General features: G+C 40.9%; 1 long non-coding RNA gene across 1 annotated transcript in view; it reads right to left on the bottom strand.

Moving 5' to 3' along the window:
- The window catches only part of LOC117597692 (uncharacterized), a 155,490-nt gene that overhangs the window by 13,642 nt on the left and 119,209 nt on the right, over nt 1-22,639 (bottom strand). Inside the window, exon 2 of the long non-coding RNA XR_004578439.2 lies at nt 18,799-19,184. This is a non-coding gene — a long non-coding RNA (uncharacterized LOC117597692). The remainder of the gene's footprint in view (nt 1-18,798; nt 19,185-22,639) is intronic.

Raw genomic sequence — 22,639 nt, forward strand, 5'->3', positions numbered from 1 at the left:
CACCACTGTGCCGCCCAAGGTAACTGCAAAATATGCAAATTCTGTCTATACAAAAACAGTCAAAAGTCAAAGTATACACTTCTTCAGGTCTCAAAAACAAACAGAAATGGCAGTTATACATCTGTTCCAACACCTCATCTAGCTTTGACCCTGTCAAATTCACGCCTTCGATGCGTTAACCCAACTGTTTGTTTTCATGGGAACTGTCTCCTTTTCCATTCCTTCCATTGTGCTCCTGGAAAGCCGTTGATCTACTAACCTACTAATCTTTAACTGGGTGGGAAGAGTACACTTCCCAGCTTCTGTTTTCCTTACTTCTCCATACACGTGACTGTCTCGTCCTTGCCAAAGCAGGAGGTATGGAAGGCTGAGAGAACCTGAAGAAATAGTGTACCAACAGGTTTGCTTTCCACACCCCATAAGAAAATAAATACTCTATAATGACTGCTTATTAAAACATGAAATATGACCAAGAAGGAAAGTGCGCATTCCACGGGAAATCCATAACAAGCAAATACATGTTCTCTCATCAGAAGTGACATTACGGAGACACAGGGGAGAAACGAACTACATATTTGCAGTATGTCAGCGATTCTACTGACAGGTCGCCATTTTCCATGAGCAAATCTCAGAGTAATCTGGTAAACACTGCACTGAGGGTTAATCAGTAAGAAACAATTTCAATTTTTTTAATGTAACATGTTCATATTTGACTATTTCCCTAAGCACACTCCAGTAAAAGCATTCCTCAGCTGTGATACACCTTCCTTCTGGGATCCAGGTTTGAATGCCACCTGTGCCATACCAACCAGCTGAGCAATTTGAAGTGGTCTGTAATTCTCCTCAGAGCAAGGAGAAAGGACTATTGGCTAGCCTGTTAATGATAAATATACTGTTGTTTATACCACAGCTAGCTTGAATTTCTGAACCAGAAAGTGTGCGTTAATATTCTATAACAGCAGCATGGACAGTAGTTCTGGCTGTAATTCAAAGGTAGGTGATAGGTTTACATTAATGCACTCATTCTAATACATTATTGTTTCTATAGTAACAACTCATTCTTAGGGACTTGTACGGAAGACACTCTACATAACCTAAGCCTTCTAAGATAAACATGTTACTGAACTATAAAAAAACTATATGGTGAAGGTTACTGTAAGGAGATGTTTATTTAACATTTATGAAAGGAGTCTCCAGTATCAGTCTTTGTAACGGTCAGTCAGTTTTCCACCAAGGGAAAGTCTCCACAACGGTAGAGTTCACGCTTTGCGGTTTCTCAGTAACATGACATGCTGCGTTTTTTTTGTCATATTAACTTCCACAGAGAAAAAAATAGAGACCAGTAAGGGAATTGTTTATAACAGCTACGGATTACAGCTGCTTTAACGTAAGTGATAAGAGGAACTTGTTTTGTGGATGTTCCTATCATACATTTAACTATAAATGTATTAAAAAACATGAAATGTTGTTTATTAACATATTAAAAGTATGTTTAAAAAATTGTAAAATCACTGTGGTATAAGATGAATAAAACACATCAGGATGTTCTGTTATAGGAAAATCATCTACTTCAGGGCAGTATCAAACCACCCCATCATGGATTAGTTTCCTATAACAGCACACCCTCAAGTGTCTTATTCCTTACTTGGTCAGAGCAGTCGTGACGGCAGCCGACCTCACAAGCACCATCTTGGATTTTTTTTACGTGATTATTGGCTAGTCTGTTGGTGATAACGATGCCAAGAGTCTTGACAAGGTTTATAAGCCCAGTTCTGCAAGATTCCCAGCCTATCCCCGTTTTTCTCGTTTCATCTTCCAAACATACCTCACATAATCAGTGTTGTGCAGCTGGCTCAGGTGACTTAAATCAAACATGTGGACTCGCAGTGGGTCTGAATTGGGAACTTTCCCGTCTAGACAGATCTGCTCCACATTTACCCATCATTATTAAACTCCTACAGCCCATAATCCACCCCCTACAATAATCCACTCAGTTGCTCACTGAGTCAGACTCTGTACAGCTCCGTATGGGGCCTACCAGCGGTGGGGATTGTGTTTCAGCTAGCATTAGCTCTGCCAGAATGACAGGGGTGGAAATTTCAAAAGAAACTAAAGCACTGCAAAGAACACAAAAAGAAAGGGTAGTTTCAAATGCTGAGTAGAGGAATTTGGTTATTATTGGAAAAAAAAGAGGTCATTCATGCTCCTGAGCCAAGTTATGAGGAAACTGCTCTCTTGCCTCAAACAGTTGGGGGGGATCTGGGCAAGTCCTCCCTCAGCTGTTCTTCCAGGCTTGGCCTTCCATTTATCACTGAGGCATTTCCCGGGAAAAACGGAGAGACTCACAGAAGCAACAATGACCAGTCGAGCTGCCCTACACCCTCATCACCACTAAATGCACATGAAGGTGACCTTGTGTGAAGGACCACTGCTGAGTAAGTGGACAAATCAGTAGCCCAGGCACCCAGGACAAGCACATTTCAGGTCTTCATAGTTGCCTGGTTTATTCGTAGTTGCCTGGCAGGCAAGTAGGTTCAACAACCAGAGAAGAAAATAAACCCTACTCCTTATCAACTTTTGCAAAACAAAGGTTTTCATTTAGTATGTGATTAAACTTAACATGCTTCATGGTTCCAAATCCCACCACCTGCTGCACTACACACATTGGCCGAGGTGCACGCTGGCTGACGGTAGAACAGTTTATATTAGGAGGGCAGAAGACAGGCAATATTGCTCGCGACACGAGCACAGAACAGCGCTGCTCATAGCTGAAACATTGGTTAATAACTTGACTTGTTGTCAAGGATGCTAACACGATGTGCTACATCATCAAACTTTATCAGGAGAGGATACAGACTATGGCTACACAGTCGTCTCCTTCCTGTTAAGTCATACACTTGGTGATTTCCCATAGTCTGTATTAATAGACTTGAATAGCAAACTAGCTTGTCAATTTTTATCACATTTTTTCTGCAAGTTTTCTGCAGTTACCAGGCAACCAAAACATCAGAATGGGATGCACAATGCTTATACTTACCCAGTGGACTAGCTAACGAATTTAGCATTTATCCACCCCTGCAGAGGACCACAAAGACAAGTAAACTGCCCGACATCAATGCATACACATAACTCACAGTATAAATCAGATCAAGAGAAAACATTTACTTTACAAGAGTTTGCCCTCAAGCTGTTCCACACATTCTACTAATCTACTCTCTGCTGCCCAAATGTTATTGACTTAGGAAAAAATTTCCAGTCCTGTATTGGGCAAGTGAGGGACTAATGGTTATAAAAGGTAAAACAAAGTAGGTTTCTGCCATCTATCAGTTTTATGAACAACCAGAGAAGGAAATTGGCTTTTTTGAGGTTGTTTGGCCAGAAAATAATGAGCCTGTGAAAATGATTGTTATAGATGACCCCTTAGCACTGGTCTCGTATGGACCCAATTCAGCTGAACAGAGCAGGCTTCAAACAATCGGGGATAAATCAAGCTAACGTTATGAGGCAAGCAAGGTAAAAGGAAGGAGGGAGGGAGAGAAGAAGGGAGGGAGGTTGGGATACAGGCTAACGACATCCGTTTTCGCTCAGGTGCAAAGGTGCTGGGAATACTTTCCTGAGCCGACCACAGGGGTTACAGAGTGGAGAGAGTCGTGGCCGTCTGCAGACAATTATCAGTGACAGGACTCAGCCTGCTTTCAGCACATGGGATTTGAGGTGTGTGTGCATTTTGTGTGTTGGTGAGGGAGGTGGGGCACTAGATGGCTCTCAGACAAAACAGCAGATAGTTTCCTGGGGAGTTAGCAAGTCCTGCCAGGTGCTTTATACAAAGAGGCATAGATACAGCATACACAATGAAGTCACAAGGGGTTTGTATTGCCGATTGTTTGAAGCTAGTGCCAACACCTCGTATCGTGACCTCGGTCTCATCCATTTTTTGATGTTACAAAGTTACAAGGTAACTTCTTGTATATATCAACAACAGCATGCTGCAAAATTCTTTCAATGCTAATCTCATTACACACAATACATTTCTTGATCATAGATGCACCATTGTACCTCAGAAAGATATTGCATTTAAGTATGTTGCATTTGGGTTCCTTTGATACAAGTAACAAAATAACGCAGATTATAATTTATTGTTATTACTTTAACAGGTTTCAGTGAAAGCAAAGTGCAGATTCCAGGAAAGGAAAAGATGGGAAAATATGTGGAATGCATATCTTTGAAAAGATGTCAGTTTGTCCCAAGGCATTCATCAGGGTTTCTTAAATTGTTTGGGAACAGGTCAATCTATACACGATGAATGGCTTGAGATAAGGCTGGAATGTGTTTCAGGTGTCAAGCACTACAACAAAACAGGTGTGTTCAATCCACAGCATTTAAAGGAAAACATCAGATCATCTTGTTTATACAATTATAAGAATCAGTTCAATTTTATTATTGTTGGTAAACAGTCGTAACTACATACAGGGACAATATAGAGCTCGGTAATAAACAGGAGACCATATATGCAAAATACTCACATAGACAACAATGTACATAATATTGACGACGTAAAGTGCAAGTTATAAGAAAGTGTCAAATACAGTAGGGCACAGTTAGCACTGGTTTATGACTGCAACTGCTCTTTGGGAAAAAAAACAGTAGGTTTTGTTCAGATTGTCCTCAAACATTAGGTATTATCATAACATTCAGTATACCACAGCACTGCTGAATTCTTGAATCTATTTCATTAGAAAGAGTTGACTAATTTTCTAAAACAGGAACTCTGACAGAAGTTCTAGCTGCAAGGCAAATGCATTTTTATGCGCTCATGGCAAGGCATTTATATTTATGCACTCATTTTAATATGTTATTGTTTCTATAGTAACAACTAACAGAGATTTGTTTTCCGGACGCTCCACATAAACAGATTTGCTTTTAAAAACAAAAAATGTGTGTAACTGTTGATATGGTTAAGTTTATTTAGCATTTTTGGAAGGAGTCTCCAGTGTCAGTGCTTTGTAAACATCAGAGAATTTTAGGTTTCCAACATGGGAAAGTCTTCAAGGAAAAAAAAAAGAGATTCTAGTGAGGGAACTGTTTATAGCTGCTATAACTATAAGTGAGAACAGGAACTAACTTGTTTTGTGGATGTTCCACAACATTAAGTTTAACTATACATGGATAAAATTTATTTAAATAATAAAAAAAAATTAACTTTTATCAAATTGCGGTAGTATAAGAGGATTATGCTGCTATTGGAAAATAATCAACTTTTGAGCGGTAACAGCATCACACCACCCCGTCACTGATTATTTTTCTTTCACAGCACTGTTTTATTACTTATTTATAGGGATGTTTTGCTTCCAGATTTATTACACTAGGATCTGGTCACATTTGTGATCTGGACTGTGTAAAGAGCTCCAGCAATATGTGATGGCGAAGACTCTCTCACACTCACATTATAGTGCAATGAACCTTTCTGGCAACATCAAGGACAATTTTAAACCATAGTCAGTGTATGTTTTGTTCATGAACATCATAAAACACCAATGGGACTCATTGTGTCTTTGATCACAAGCTAAAACCTTAGCATTAAGCATATCTGAACCGCTCTGCTTGGACTAGCTGACAACATGTTAAAGCATAGCATGATCTACTGCATTGCGGAATATGTGACAAAAGTTGCAGCAGCCGCTGACGAGCATGAACCAGAGGCATTAAGCCCCATGAGCGCAGAGTTTTAGGGCCATCTGTGACTCCATATATCTTGTGCTTATGCAAAGACAGAGGCCCTTTGCCCTGGGACAGGAAGCTCAGGCTGCACTCGGCCCATCGCTAACACATCTCACAACAGCCTGAGTTATGTAGCGTCCCCGTCATCTGCCGAGCCTCAACAGCTGGACTGACAATTGTTGAACAGCGGAGACAGCGGTGGGGAGCACTTTGGAAGCAAGGACATCACATCGCCATGAGGTAACGTAGCATGCTAGGCCAAAGGCATTAGCATTGCAACTGTCTGGTTAGTTAAAAGCAAGTGCAGTGTCAAGACAACCTAATGTTCTTAAATCATGCACTAATATTTTAAGACGGCTTATCAATTGCTTTTTGCTCTTTATCTTATGATCAACTGCTATTCTGTAAAGGTTTCGTCACTTAGCAACATATTTCTAAACAAAACATTTCTTTTCTTTATGCAGTAAAATCTCTGTAAAGTTTCAAGGAAGGTAGTGACTGCCTAAAACCTAAAAACAAGTCTGTGGGGTTTTTTTTCTCGAAAGCAGTGAGGAATTGCAAGCCAAGGGAAGAGGAGAAGGAAAAAGGAGGAGGGGATGAGGAGAGGAGGGTGCTCGATACAAAGGAGAAGCCTGGGTTAAGTCATGAGCGGCAGACGACATAGGTTGGATTTTTAACAGATGAGATCACATCCTTTTGCCTAAGAGGCTGAGAGTATCTTCCTCGGTCAGACAGCTGAGCACACTCAGCACCACGCAGGGCAGCAGTCACTAACACGCATGTAGACACCCTGCTTCATATGCATACTGTATATGAAAACATACACACACACACATTAGGGGTGGGTGACATAATACATGAGGACATCTTCCCAATGCACCATATTCATACAATTTTTAGATTTGCTAAGAACGTTCCAGGAAAACAGTAGGACCCCATTTACAATATGTATGAAAAAATACACTTTCAAGAATTTTTTTTATTTAATGTCTACAAAACTAAATTTTAAAAAGAAATGAAAAATGAAAATATAATTTAACATCATCTGCAAATGATACACACAATACTCCCAGAAGAGCGTACTATGACATAATTTATTGCAATAATGTTAACACATTGTCAACTTTCCCAGCACTGTCATGCACATACACATAATTATATGCACACTCTTCTAAATTATTACAGGCACATTCTGGCACAACACTGAATTTAGAGTAGGAGGTGTACGCACGCAGACAAGTAGACATGCGTTCTGAGTCCATTTCTGTGTGTGTGTGTGTGTGTGTGTGTGTGTGTGGGTAGGTGGGTGCACAAAGAGACAGAGCAGGAACAATGAGCGTATCTCTTGTTGTGTATGTATTTATGTATGTATGTATGTATATCTGTATGTATGTATGAGGGTATAACCTGTGAAGGTGTACCAGTTTCCCTTACTGCACAGTAACATAAGAGAGATGGGGGAAAAAATGTTAGCCAAACAGGGCAATATTGCATGATATAATTACTAATCCAAATTCAGGATTAACTATCCGTTCACTGGTTGAGTATGCTGGTGGTGAAACCATATAGTAAACCATAAAATAACATTGGACAAGCATCAACGTTTGCAGTCTATAAATACTACAGTCTCAAAAAATAAAGGTACTAAACTGTACTTTTTCTTCTTGCTGAGATGGTAACATCAAGGGTACATCTTTTGTACCTTTAGGATGTATTGTAACTTTTACCTGAGAAGGGGCATGTAGAGTACTTTTAATTAGCTTTTAGAGTAAAGCTTCAGTGGTCCTTAAGGTCCAATGTATCTTAAATTGTTTTTTAAATAACGGTGCCAACAACAAGGAAAAGTACAGTTTGGTACCTTTATTTCTGAGAGTATAATATCAGACACATCTACTGAAGATGGTCCAGTACAAAAGCAATTTCAGATTGTGGGTCTCTGACTCGAGTAACAACTTGTGATGATTCAGTGATGATTGCTTATAACCAATCAATGATCTGCCCTATTCAAGCCTGTAGTCTTAGCACAAGAAAGGTGACCAAGTTCAGCACAGGTACCAAATTAATTTATGGTAAGAGTGAACTGGCTGTGGAAATAACAACAAAATGTGGGATCATGAAATATTTTTTCAGGTTGAAAAGCACTTTAAGTGTGCTTACTGATAACATGCTAAATACAACTGAACAACAATAAAATAATAAAATGGTGTAGCGGGTCACATTGCTGTGTCACAGCTCCAGGGTCCTTGGTTCTATCCTTAGCTTGGGTTATACCCTGTGTGGAGTGTGTGAATGGTGCCCTGACATAGACTGGCTTCCCATCCAGGGTGTATTCCCGCCTCTCGCCCAGTGTTCCCGGGATAGGCTCTGGAGCTCCAGACCCTGACCAAGATAAAGCGAAAGATGTATGAATGAATATATAAAAAACATCTGGTTGAGTTATGCAAATTAGTTAAAGTTTCATTATCCATTTCAAAGCTTTCACTACTGTAGCGTGTGAGTATGGAGTTGCTGAGGTTCATGAGTTATGGAGCTGATAGTGCACAGATGGAGATCTTCTCCTTTTACAGATTCAACCCCATAGAGAAATCCAAGACGTAGGAGAGAAAGAGAAAGGTGAAAGATAGAAAAAAGATGGTTACAAAATGGGATAAATTCAGAGATAGAAAAAAGGAAAAAAGAAGAAAGTGACTGCACGATGTTCCTGCATTTCTTCAGCAAGGTTGCCCCTCTTGTTGCCCCACAACATTCTGCTCTCTCTCTCTCTCTCTCTCTCTCTCCCCCCACTCTAGGGGGCCCTTAGACTCCCTTGGCTGAGCAGGGAGCTTTCAGGGTACCCTGATGGATGCTAATGGGAAACTCTTTCAGATCGTTTTACAGGGCTGAGCTTTGATCCACCACTGGCCTCACTATACAGAGACTGGGCACCCCCACCCTCACCACCCTCTGACCCCAATCACCAACACCTGGAACAAAAGCAAGCATGGCTCTGCTGAAGGGAATTGAATAAAATATAGGGGTAGTATGCAGGAGAAAGTCAGAAAAAAGTGAGAGGGGGAGATCTAAGAATCTTGGTGCAGGCAAATAAAGGCTAGTATAAGCTAAAAGGAAAGAGAGAGGGAAAGAGAGGTCAGTTGCTGGAGGGGGATGTGGCAGATGTGTCTGCACAGTTGAGAATTTAGGAAGGAAGAACTGAGAAGGCCAGCTGAAGGAACCGCTGTCAGTAGCAGGCAGCAGTCACCCTCGTGAATGGTGTTTGAGAGCAGGACAGCTGTAGGCAGCTGATTGGCTGAGAAGCCATGTTGCTCAGACTTCCTGTGTCCAGCTGCTGTGTTCATGGCCCTGAATGACAAGAGCTAAAATTGATGGTTATGCTGGTGGTTCAGAGAAGTGTTTGGAGTGTGTTGCTATTACAGCTGGCTTCTCTAAAAAAGAAAATGGCTAAAGAGTGTTTCTTTCAGTTTCTCTTATTATCTGTCTTGCTTTCTTTTTGCCATCTCCTGTGGCCCTCCCCCTCCATACTTGAGTAAGGTATGCGATTTGATACTTGCTCTCTATGGGGCATCTGACACATTCAACCAGTCCCATGCTCAGAGAGCCTTACCTTCGCCTCTCGAGAGCAAGAAGGAAACGGACGTCTTGCAGCCGAGACAAAAGTGCACAGAAAAGCACTTCAAAGCCACGTGCAAATCACACTACTTTAAATTGCACACAGGTAGTGCACAGCCAAGCTGAGCAGCGCGTTCACATTACTGAAATCCTTCCTGTGAATTGGAAGAAAAAAGTCTAGGCCCTGGAGAAACACTGAAAAGAGGCCTTGTGCTGCATCTCCCCAGCTCTGGCCCTAATTCACTTTATTAGCCTCAGTGCTTTATTAGATTCCACACAGGAGGAAGACAGATTGGCAGAAACATATGTTTCTGAAATAAAAAGGATATGGCCTATTGAAAGCAAAGCAGCTCATCTGATCAAAGTCTGCGACTTCATAGCTATTCTCTTACTCAGAGTTAGTTTCTCTTTCTTGATCATCCCTTCCCACCTCACTCCCCCTCTGTCCATTCCCTCTTCCCTCCTCCTATAACTGCCTTTTCTGGTCCAAGATCATGATGTCATGCTCAGGGTTCTCAGAGGAAGGAAGGATGAAGGGAGATGTTTGGGCAGTTCTTTTGTGGCCATGGGTGGAAGGCCCTCCTCACGACACATCCGCCTCCGTGGCCTTACTGCGGCCAGTGCCAGGAAGCTGCTGCAGTAGACGGGTGGACAGGAAAAACTAGAGAATCATCATCACTGGAGCTCATCAGAGCTCTGAAAAACAGTTCAGGCCGGTGAGTAGCTGCTGGACGCTTGGCAAAGCACAGTGTGATCGGAAAGAAAAGAGCCGCCATTCAGACAGTGGACAGAGTTAGCCACTGTTTTACAGCCTCAGTCTGGTTCTGTTTTATCAGACTGAGGTAATTTGACAAACTGCAGTCATAGCCCACCTACAAGTGTCGCCTCAGATGAGTGAAGGTTCACAACTTAATCAAGCTGCAACTACTGTGCACAGCCATATTTGCTGTGAAGGACAGATTGAGCAATTAGTAACCAGAATGAGAACACAAGCCTAAGTGGAAACTACACTGAGTCATCTTTGAATGCATACAAAAAAAACCCGGCAGTTTGGCTCCTCCATGTTGGGCTTTTGCAACAAAAGCGATACACCCACACGAACATGAACCATAACAAGCTCAGTGGGTCACTCAACAACCTCCAAAGCTTCTCCTGAAACGTGAGGTTAAAGATAAGTGAAGTGACAGTTAAACAGCTGGGCCTAGCACTTGCTCTATCATTTGAGTCCATCAGAGCAAAAAGTGCCAAACCTAAAAGTCAGTTGTATATATAAGAGCTTCCTCCGGGGTATGCTTTGTTGAGAAAGAGACAAAGAGGCCCATCACTCGCTTTGTTGTTTAGTCAGGACATTTAGTGGTCTTGCTTCACTACTGAAGAGCAGAGTGCGAAAAGGCTGGGAAAAAGGCGTTTCCTGTTTGACGAGAAGAACATCCAACAATGACGATGATGACTACAGCAGAAGCAGCGGCGGCAGGAGGACTCAGTCTTCAGGCTGGCTCGAGGCCCAGAAGCCCAGATGTGTGTCATCAGCTGGCCGAGGATGCAGCTGAAGGTAATCTTCCTGGAGGGGAATGAGGCCGGGAACACCCCGCTCACTGAAGCTCACTGCCCTCAGTCAGATTCTGTCCAACCCCTGAAGCTTCTACCCTTTCAGTTGCACTTATAAGAGGACGCATTGTGCAATGGTTGGACGCTTCATGCCGATGGAGAGGTGTGTGGATGCAGGGGAGGGAGCAGAAAGGGACAGTGAATAGGTGATGATTGCTGTGATCTTTCTTCATGAACAGCCTGCCTTGTTCAATCCCAAAGCAAATGCTGAAGTGGATGGATTTTAAGAGCTTTGGAAGAAGTTCCAAGAGAAATGTAGAACATTTCTGAAGACTACAATTTAAGGAAAGACACAAAATATAAAGAAGACAAAAAGAAATCAAGGAAATTATGGAAACATTGTTCTATGGTTATGAAACATTACTGCTGGTTGATTCATTTGGTAAGTGAATACAGTAAAAATGACATTCTCCAATATTAGCATCCATAAATGGTCTCCCAGTTACTTCTCTGTGGTTAATACTTGGTTTTCCCTCTTATATATTATTAGGCCATGGTTTTTTATATATATATATATATATATATATATATATATATATATATATATATACACACACACACACACACACACACAAAATGACGGGTCTATGTGTTTGCCGCTTCTGTTTCCCTCTGCATTTGGTCCTGCATCTAAAAATACCCACTGAGGTAATAAGAAAGCCTCTACACTATTTACATTGTGAAAAGCCAGGCCAGCAAAGGCGACTTTGCTAAGAGAACAAAAAATTTCAGAAAGAAACCCACATATAGACAACAAGGTCCCAAAATAGTGTATGAGTAAAAGAAATAAAGCAACAGAAACATACAGGGCGTGTAGTGAGAATACACAGTAAACAGAGGCAGAGCAAGAGGAAGGAGAGCTGTCAGGGCTTTGATGGTGCCATCCCTGTAGACCCATGTTATCTGGGAGATGAGCTTGCAATGACAGTCTCTCATTCCAGCCTAATAGCCAGGGGCAGGCTGATAAAGAGCAGGATGCCTGGATCTCCCAGCAAGTGACTTTATGAATGATTGGGATCACAGCATACACACGTGGACAGATAAAACACAAACTTCTCCTTTGGCCCAGTTCTTCCCCTCGTGCAGAGTGACTGAGTTCAGCCAGGGTAAGGTATGACGTGCGTTTACTCACATACACACTGTATATCTTGAGTAATTACACAATTCATACTAATAATACTATTGACTCTACTCTGTATCCTGTCAACTACTATAGGAAACTTGAGATTATGTTATCCGAGGTTTTGGATCAGTGGTATTCTTGACTGTGGGAATGTGGATCATGCAGACTTGCTTTAAGGTCAAACATTGAAAGATAAGACATAAATACTGCAGTAATACTGGACTTTCTGCAGTCTAAACACCAAAGAGAGAGAGAGGGAGAGGGAATAAGACAGAGCAGGACACTGTATATATTAAAACCTACCTCTTATCACAGTCTGCAAACTATCTTAACAGATTTCCCTTAAAGCTGGAAACAATTTGCAAGGTCTTGGGTGAGTAGAGTAATAGTGTAATGCAGGCACGATTAAGGCACTTAGGGCCAAAGCAGAGAGCCTAGACACTTCACTGGCCAGTCATGTCATAGTTATATCACTTCATAATATAGCACAGGGAACATACTTTATATCAATATGGGCTGAGTTACAGTTTAAGCCGATGGGTACTGAGACATGTTCATTTGGTTTAAATCACATACTTAATTCTCGCAATTGCTTTTTCTACCCCCCCTTTCCTCTACTTCTTAACAAGAAAACAGGAGGAATGGCTTGGGTCTTATCTGCAGGAAATAGCGTTTGAAGAAATTGCACTCCTGGGCCAAAGCATAAAAGCGATGGTGGGGTCGCAGTGCTTGTTAGGCCGGTCCCCCGACGCACAGCTTGCCCTTGATCCTAAGCTGGCCAGTGGGCAGGAACGCAGGAAGGTCAGCTATGGTGGGCCAGCGGCACTGGGTGGGCTACCCGCCTGCGACTCTCTAAGGGACCTTCACCTTCATCACACTGGTATGTCGGTATGTACAGTAGGATGCAGGCTGCTCACAGAGTGATGGCCGCCCTTCCCAGTGGAGTTCATCCCATTTCAGGGAGATATGGAATAGAGTCAGGGGCCAAAAGGAATGCAGCAAGATCCTCTTGGGAGTTTTTTCATCTCTTCTTGTGTGCTCTCTCTTGTCATGTACTTCGTCCGAGCAAGAAGATCAGCAGTCCTTGGTCTGTGTTCTTCCTTCAGAAACCACCACCACAGTGATCATATCCTTTTTTTCCAACCTACTGTGATATATGATTTCCTTTGCACAGTTTCTAGGCCTACAAGCATGCCATGCAACAGTAGGATCTCTGCTTAACAGAGTTAACCATAATTCACAGCAGTTTTAAGTCCAGATCCACATGAGAGATCTTGATTTGTGAGAGATCTTCATTTTCTCACCTTAACTCAGGTGAGAAACTGTCCACTCCCAGCTTGAGGCCCTGGATCACAAACGCACTGATTTGTGCTCAATCACTGACTCTAGGGAGCAACAGAAAGCCAGCAAGTCACTTCTTGGGTTGCCACCTTTCCATGTGCTCATATGTCGCTCGTCTTTAATACAAAAGGATACAGGATACTGCAGGCAGAACGAATTCTGGTGGCAGGAAAGTCCATTTTTACCACATGATCTCTCTTGTGAGGCAGAGGTCAGCTATACTCACAAGCAAAAAGGCTGGGCCTCGGCCAGCTTATCAGGAGCCCTATTAATATTACAGATGCCCCAGGGATAGACTGCAGCAAGAGCCACTAAAAAGGAAGTTATTGATTCTTCCCACTGCTGACTCTGGGAAGGGCAAGTTCTCTTTTGCACTTACTCTTTTTGTAAACAGCTTATTAATAATGTTATTATTAATGGCTACTTGAACCTACCCACTTGGCTGCTATTTTTGAGGCTGAGTGGGATCTCTTGCAATGTTGAATTCCACAGGACTCACATTTATGGCTACATTTGATGCCAAACAGCCTCCTCCCTAGGGAACATGTCACCAGAGCAGTTTTAAGCATCCTAATTGTAGCGACAGGATGATGAGCTCCCTGTAGATTTCACTACAATACCAGTGTATAAACTTTGAGGTATGTGTTTATGCCATTCTCCAGCTGAGGAAAGTGGTGAAGTGCAGCTTTCTGTCAGCACATCACTGACGCTGAATTACATGTACATTACAGTTAAATCGAATGAAATTTGCTTGATGATGCTTATAACAATATACATTTTTTTTGTAATGGAATGATAGGAATGGCTACTGTTTACAAATGCTGTTCCAGAGAACTGTACATTCTTCAAAGATCAGTGGACCAAATTGGAGAAGTGCGGTATGAAACTGTGAATGCCAGTTCAGATCAGATCCTCCTATTTCATTTTGTGACCTTAGTATTATATGAATCTGGGTGAAGAATGAATGGTAGATAAAACCTTACAATATATAAGGTCAGACTTTGCCTGTACTAATAAGGATTTGAAAAGAAAAACAAAGAAATGATTTTAAATCAGCACTCTCATTGTTAGGGCGGAACAGTGGTACAGCGGGTACCATTGCAACCTCATAGCTCTAGCACCCCTGGTTCCACTCTGAGCTTGGGTTACTGTCTGAGTGGAGTTTCACATGCTGTCCCTGTGTCCATGTTGGTTATCACACTCTGAACAAAAACATGCTGGTAGGTGGATTGGCTATGCTAAATTTCCCCAGGTGTGAATGAGTTTATGAATGTGTGTGCGCATGGTGTCCTGACTTGTACTGGTGAAGGTGGAATTACCTCAAATTATCTCACATAAACTCGGCAAGACCCAGAGACCCATAAACACAAACGTGCATCCGCACACACAAGCACCCATACAGCTGTATGATCTGTGGTGGAAATGCATAACGGCATGTGCAGTATTTGCTTCAGCACATTCGAGGCCTGATTGCAGCACTCTTCCTCCTCTGGGTGCTGTCTGTTGTGATCTGGTGCAGCAGTGCTGCAAACACACAGATGTTTCCTTTTTTCAAGCTGCTAAACAAAGGTAAGCGTGAAACCCAGTACAATTTGATATGTTGTAAGGGTTAGGGGTTTCTCTAAATGGACGAATAGGTCTGAGGGTGGATAAGGTGAGGCTTAGAGTTTGCTCATGGCACTCCTTTAAACAGACATCCCTGTCCATAAAACACTAACTCATAAACTCTGTGCAAACTGGACTCAAGATGGCTACAGGAGTTTAGCAGGAATCTCTCCAAAGTAAGTGGTTAAAAAAAAAGCACAACAGTTTTATCACCTGAGCTCATCTTTTGGGCTAGGATCTACAGTGGGAGACAGGATATGGTAGGATCTATAAAGAATGATAAATAGTTATAGGAAAGCATTTACACCACTGTATTTTACAGTACAGCAGTCGAAAAGTGACCTTGCTGCACCTACTGTAAAACTGTACAAGGATGAGAGTCTTTCTTCTCAGTTGGACATATCAGAGTTTAAAATGTGTTAAAAAGTGAGGAAAACATTCAGACAGTGCCACTTTTCAGATATAGTTCTGCTAAAGCCATGACAGTGTTTGCTACTTTCATAGCTAGGTGACTTGTACTGAATAAATGGAAAGACAAATTCCCACCTACATTTAATCAGTGGATCAGAGATCTTATGCACCATTTGACACTGGAAAAATTTGCTCCTCTACAAAAGGCTGTGCAGTTAACCTTGACAAGATCAGGCAACCAGTTTTCCATCTTGTAAGAAAGGACAAACTCTCTTAATATCTATACCCCAGATATGTCTGCAAGTGGGATTTTTCTCTCACTCTCCTCGCTCATTTTCACCGTGACTAGCAGGAATGATGGAAAAGGAAGTGCAACTTCACGACCTTTAAATCCTCAGGAGGACTTACATACTCACTCACACACAAACAGCAATTAAGCAGTCTTTTTCAGTGAATAAAAATTTGCATGGCAGTCTGATTTGATCACAGATCCCTGAGGTGGGGAAACTGTGCAGCTCAGCTGTGGCAGGCAGCTGCAGAGGCTCAGCCCAAGAAGAGAAACATAATCTGAGCACCCAGTCACACTGGAAGTGCCGAGTCATCCTTGATGGAGGAATCATATAAGTAATGCACAAACTTACATTAAGAATACACACTGTATTCCTTCTGCACAGTCACACAGTGCTACGTGTCATATCTCAAGGTCACCTCAGTAACCTGAATAATTTGGGACATCTGACGACACGAAAGTCATGGGAGCATTTTAAGACCAAACGGTGTAACTACATACTGCAGGGTTAACAAAAGCTGAAATTTTCAATGCACAAGTATTCATGGCAAATCTAACTTCAAAACAAAATGAGCTGAACCAACATTATCTATAGAGTCTTCTACCCTAATTAATGGATATGAATCAGGGACTGTAACAGTGCTACACGTCTATAACGCATCTATAATCTCACCCTTCTGCTGAAATGTAACAGCTGAACGCTGAAAGAGCTTCAAAAATTATGAAGGTGAGAAAAACTCTTATAAGTAAGTAGACAGGAAGTCTGTTCCAAATCATATTTGCAGACCTCATTGGCACCGTCTTTTATTACAGTTCAAACACACACTCTGGCTTATAGCTCTGATTTTATGCTGTTCATGTTGGCAACCAGACAAAAGTCAACTTCCAGACAAAAAAAAAACTTCTGTTCAAGATTAGCTAAAAATCAGTGGGCTAAATTATTACACAGGTTTATGGACATCCCCATTCAGAACTTACAATGAATTACTGTCATGCTAGAGAAGTATAGTGTCCAATGGAGAAGTACAGAAATAAAAATGTGGTTTCACCATGAATGGAACTAAAGATAGAATGGAGGGAAACCTCATATGTGAGCATTTACAGGAATACAGCTGTAATTCAGTAGCTCAGAAAGAGAAGTATCAGATCAGTTGTGATATTGTCACTCATGGTGAGAGCTTTACAAGAATAAAATAAACACAGAATAAAATGATAATGTATCATCAAATAATATGAGAGAAAGTTGTAATTCCTTTGTTAATTACCACATAATCAGTGATAAAATCAGTGAGCAAACAGAATTATTCTGTATTTTGAACTATAGTTTAGCTGTGTTGAACAAACACACACCATGTTTGAAAGTTTGTATGGTTGTATATATACGAGGAGCGTGGAGGATGATGTGTTTTACTGTATTTAATGTTTGTTATCTTGTAGGTGTGAATGTGACTGTTGATGTGATATTTGCTCTGTTTATAATTTGGGTGTTGGCGTGGGAAATCCCATCAAACGTCATTGTAACTGAATTCTGTCAAGCAGCCATAAAAAGATGAACAATCAGATTTTGGTCAAAATCGTGTTTTTACTTTGACACCTCCATTTTAAGAAACCATAAATACATTTAGACAAAATGATGTGCAAATGTTTTAATTACATTTTAATCTTTTAAAAAGGGGGATCTGTCTAAAGATGTCTAAAACCTTGCTAGCTAAGTGTGAATTTCTCACTTTAATTTTGTTTTTTTGGAGAGAAATGGACATATGCTTAAACATTTCAGCTTGTAATCAGATACTGGCTGTCCATGATGCTCCTGTGGTGCAGCCAGAACGAAATTTTAAATGCACTTTAAATGCAAATCACTTTAGGAGGTAACCAGACTTTTAACTTTACTTGTGGTTAGTTGAGTTCAGTCCTGATGTTTCGGGAACTATATATAGTAGAAAAAAAAGTTGTATGGTGGTGCAGTGACTAACATTGCCGCCAGGAGCTCGGGTTAACATCTCTGTGGAGTCTCGCATGTTCTCCCTCCCCACTCCTCTTTGAGTGGATTTCCTCTGGTTTCCTCGCACTGTCCCAAAACATGTAGACAGGCAGACTGGCTATGCTAAATTGCCCCTTGGTGTAAATGTCTGTGTGAATGGTGCTCTGTGATGGACTGGAGGAGTGAATTCTCCCAATTCACACACAGTGTTACTGAGATTGGATCCAGATCCACTATGACCCTGACCAGGATAAAACAGTTACTGAAGATGAATGAATGAATGATATAGTAGAACATGTGAAAATTTCACCATATGCCGCTACACATATTATCCAATTTTCCAATGATTTTAATAAACTGAGACTATTTAAAAATAAACAGTATAATTAAAAATGTATTATTTGAAGAGTATTTTGGTTAGAACCAGAAAATCTGTTCCTGCATTAAAACCAGAAAAAGTAAACATTTAACAATTAAAAACCAGCTTATGTAATTATTTATTGTAAGGCAAAAAAATCTTGATGGAAGCGTGTGCTTTGCTTTGAACACTCAAGTTTCCTTATTTTGTCCACAATCTCTCCTGTATGCATGAGATATATGAACATACATACCGCATGGTTTTACACAGTGTTCCTCGCCTCGCTCATCTACTTGCTTTTACCACAAAGCACAGTCACAAAGCTGACATTCACTGCTAGAGATGCTAATGGGAAAATCGAATGAGTCACCACTGACGAAAAGCATTCCCAGTGCAAAGTGGCCTCATGCATACACGTTATAATGCTGATGGTGCTTTTCTAGTGCAACACCTCCTGCTATACTGTCAAATGAAACCAAGAGTATGCAGATAAACTATATGCGACCTATGAAAAAAAGGAAAAAAGAAACCACACAAAACAATACAGCCCGAGTTTTATTTTGTAAATAAACAGAGGGGGGAAAAAAAGGGGAAAATGTCAAAAAAAAGTTTTGATGAATTAAAAATTCACACCACCTAAACATTTCCATCAGGCTTCTGCACCAATTATCCAAAGCCTTCACCCACCACTGTGGAACATCAAGTTAATAATTTCCACTTGCTATCAAATCCTCACCCTGTTTAAGAGAAACACACACCTTCCATAAGCAAACACACGGCGTCTTCACTATCCTCATTTTTAAGTGCCCTTACTCCAGCAAGCCACGGAAATATCACAGGTAGGGCTGAGTTCACGTAGATCTCTTCCAACATGCGCCCAAATCTCAGCTGAATACATCAACATTTTGACGGACACATTCTGGCCAAGAGTCAAAACACGTTAGCCAAAGTCATAGAGTAAATTTAATGCATGAATCAAGCCTCTTTCAACTTCCGAGATTCTCTGGAATTAAGGATGAGCCATCACAAGTCAACATCTGGGACAAAGCTGTCCGGCACCACAAATCAAACAGGCGTGGTTTCCTTCCATCACCTCCTACCTGTGTGGAACCACGCCCAAGATCTGCCAGCTGCTCGGCACCTCCTGCAACGACACAAAACAGGAACCATTTTAGATGCTTTAACCATGTCACAATATGCAAACACACGCTGTGGATTTGCTCCATTCTTCAGCTACAGTATGGCCCCTTTGTGGTTTTGGCTATAATGTAAAGCTGCGAAGTCCAATGGAGCATATATTGAAAGTATTTCTCTCTTTTTTTGGTGGAAAATACATCTTGTGCCTTAGTCTAAATTTGGTGGAATTCCCCTAACGGTGGCCAGCCTGTGTTCCACAGGAGAGAAATCCCACGTTTTAAGACCTGCGTGGTTTTTTTTTTGTCCCATTTGGTCTCGTGTAAGCTTGGAAACTGTCAAAACGGAAAAAATTTCAGGGAAATTTATAAGTACAGGACTGTACAATGAACAAAACCTTTTCAGACACAGGAGCATGTGGAAACTGTTTGAACAAGGGTTAATGCACTGAGAGTGGATTATATTAGCTTCCTATTCAGTAAATGTTAAGAAGGCAAAAAGACGAGAGATTATTTATACCTTCGTACTTACTATATGACTGTAGTATTATTCATTTTCCAGACATGAGTGTGTTAAGTAACGCTGCTGGAGATTTCTGTAGTAATTGTGATCGATTCACATCGGTATAAATGACAGTGATGGGAGTGTGGTGGTCATCACACTAAAAATTCATACGCAGTCTATTACACACATCATTTTAATCCAGACTGATTGTTTTGATCTTGTTACACACATCATTTTAATCCAGACTGATTGTTTTGATCTTGTTACACACATCATTTTAATCCAGACTGATTGTTTTGATCTTTATTATAAACACTTGCTGCACGGCTTGTGGTACAATTTCAATTCTTAAGGCACTGATTCAATATTTGACCACTGATTCAATTTTGATTCATAAGGCAGTGGTATAATATTTTTGATGATACTGCTGAATCTGCTATGATATGATACGATTTTGATTCACAAAGTAACAAGTCAATATTTGACGACACTGCTGAATCTGCTACAATATGGTGCGATATGATACGATTTGAGGCAATGATTCAATATTTTTGATGATACCACTGAACTTGCTACAATACATTATGATAGATTACGATACTTGGTTTCGGTTAGGTTTCATTGAGAGGTGATAGAAGAGATCAAATGCTTCCTGGAGTGTTTTTATACGATAATAAAAGCACAAAATGTCTTTTCCCACAGTATATAATGGAATTTTTAAAAACATCCTGATTTGGGTGGGTTATACGGTATATTACCGGGAGTTATTTACACTTGTCACTTTATAGAAGGTAAATTAGGACGTAATCTTCGTGCAGTTACTTACATGACATATTCAGACAGGACTAAAATCCCAGAACTAATCCAACGATAATTACGTTACCCCACCTCCCCATGTAAAATGAATCCAGTCCAAATTATTCTTATGTGTAAAATGAGACATATAAGTGAAATGATTTAGTGTGAGTTCTTGAAAGTGTCTCTTTTCTGCAATCCTATAACTGCTTCGCCAGTTACTGTGACTCCTCACCTGAGCGTTTTTATGCTGAGACTTTCATTGTTTCTTGCATATTAACAAAAATCCTGTTCGGCACATCCTATCCTAGACTGCCTCAGGGCTTCTCAACAAACAAACTCTTGTAGCCAATTATGCTTTAAAAGCTAACGCCCTGACTGGTTTGAGACTAAACCGCTTTATTATAACACCAAGACAATGTCCCGTTTGCCAAGGAAGGGAAAAAAAAAAACAACAGAAGAAGATCAGAAAGGAGAGGCGAGCGATGGAGGGGGTGTGAGCGTCACTGGCTGTGAGCTTGTGACGTGAAGTTGTCAAAACACATATTTCAATGCAGATAAAGTGAGCGTGGAGGCAGGAGAACAATGCAGGAGAACGGGGAGATGTCAGAGCAGATCCCAGCGCCTCCTGAATCCCAGGAAATGCCACAGATAAATGAAGTGAGATTTAAGTTCTCCTATTGTTCACCATTCGTTTCGAAGCTCCTCTATTACCGCAATGAAATGTCTTTGAAACCGGAGAAGTCGGCTGCATGTGTGAGCCTCTCCTGCCACCACTGCATCACAGATGTAAAAGGGCTTTTTTCAAAAGGAGCCACTTTGATTTGATCATGAATGGCAGAATGAAATATATTTCCCTTTACCTGAATGTACAAATGGTGGTAGAAAAGGTAAACAGAGTGAGTCACATTACATATCACACTGCAGGTCATGTTCATCTTTCAAGCACGTGGCTGCACAGAGGTGATGTGCACAACTATACACAAGCTGATCGTGTCAGTTATTGTCGTTCAGATTTCAAACTGCACCTACTCATTGATCAGAAGTGCTGACGCTCTGACTGTTTCCTGCACAGCTATAAGCTTGCTGACTCATAGTCTCTGTGCCTGAACAGTGAGTGCTGCATGCCAGGACGGGCAGCTTTGCTTCACTGAGGTTCCCACTGTCAGCTGAGGAGTGTTTGAGGTGTGTTGTGGTGGTGGGGTGAATTCAGGTTCTAGAGCTATCACCTTCCAGCTCTCTATCGAGCTGTGAAACACACACCTCAGGAGGGGAAATTCTCCAGACAACGAGACACGAGAGAGAGACAGCGAACGTGGAAAATTCTGCATTCAATTCGTTTGTCATGTTCAGCTCTTTTAAAGTCTCTGGGAGGGGCTTAGAGACAGAGCGCTAACCCAGCACCGACACTAAAGGAAGAAGTTGTGGGCTTGCTGGGAAATTCATCAGCAGTGAATTAACGAACCAAAAGCCAGGCAACTCCCATGTTCAATTTATTTCCTTTTTTTAAATTTTTGAATGCGATCAGGAAGTGCATCCTTGCATATTCAAACACACACTTATTCTTTCACCTATCTAAAAGAAGAATGAATCTAAAATTCAATAAATATAATAATATCTCAGAATGAAAGCATGTTATTCAGTAATCATTAGGAATTATTCAGTAACTACTGTGAAACTAATACAAAAAGTTATGCAGTTCCCTTTTTAACCTGGGAGTTTAAAGGGGTTAAAATAAATGAACTTCTATAACAAAACTGTGAGCAGTACTGCTAGTCACTCAAAATTAATATTTTTTAATGTATGCACCTTTTACGTAAATTCATGTGAGTAACTACACTGATCAAAGTGTGGAAACTGCTACTATAGCATTTGAACAGAATTGAATTCACAAATTAGTATTTAACCTTCGACAGGAAATTGGCATTTTATACCACAGCGCTGTTGAATTCTTGATTCTGATTGGCCAGAAAGCGTTAATTTTCTGTAACAGGAGTTCCGACAATAGTACAGGTTTATATTAATGCACTCACTCTAATATTAGAGGTATTGTTATTGTTTCTTTAATAACAATGTTTCCTGTGAGGAGACATTTTATTAAACATTTTTGGACAGGAGTCTCCAGGGTCAGCGCTGCGTAACAGTCAGAGGTAAAGCTGTACCTTT

This window comes from Pangasianodon hypophthalmus, chromosome 7 (assembly GCF_027358585.1).
Source record: "Pangasianodon hypophthalmus isolate fPanHyp1 chromosome 7, fPanHyp1.pri, whole genome shotgun sequence".
NCBI lineage: Eukaryota > Metazoa > Chordata > Actinopteri > Siluriformes > Pangasiidae > Pangasianodon > Pangasianodon hypophthalmus.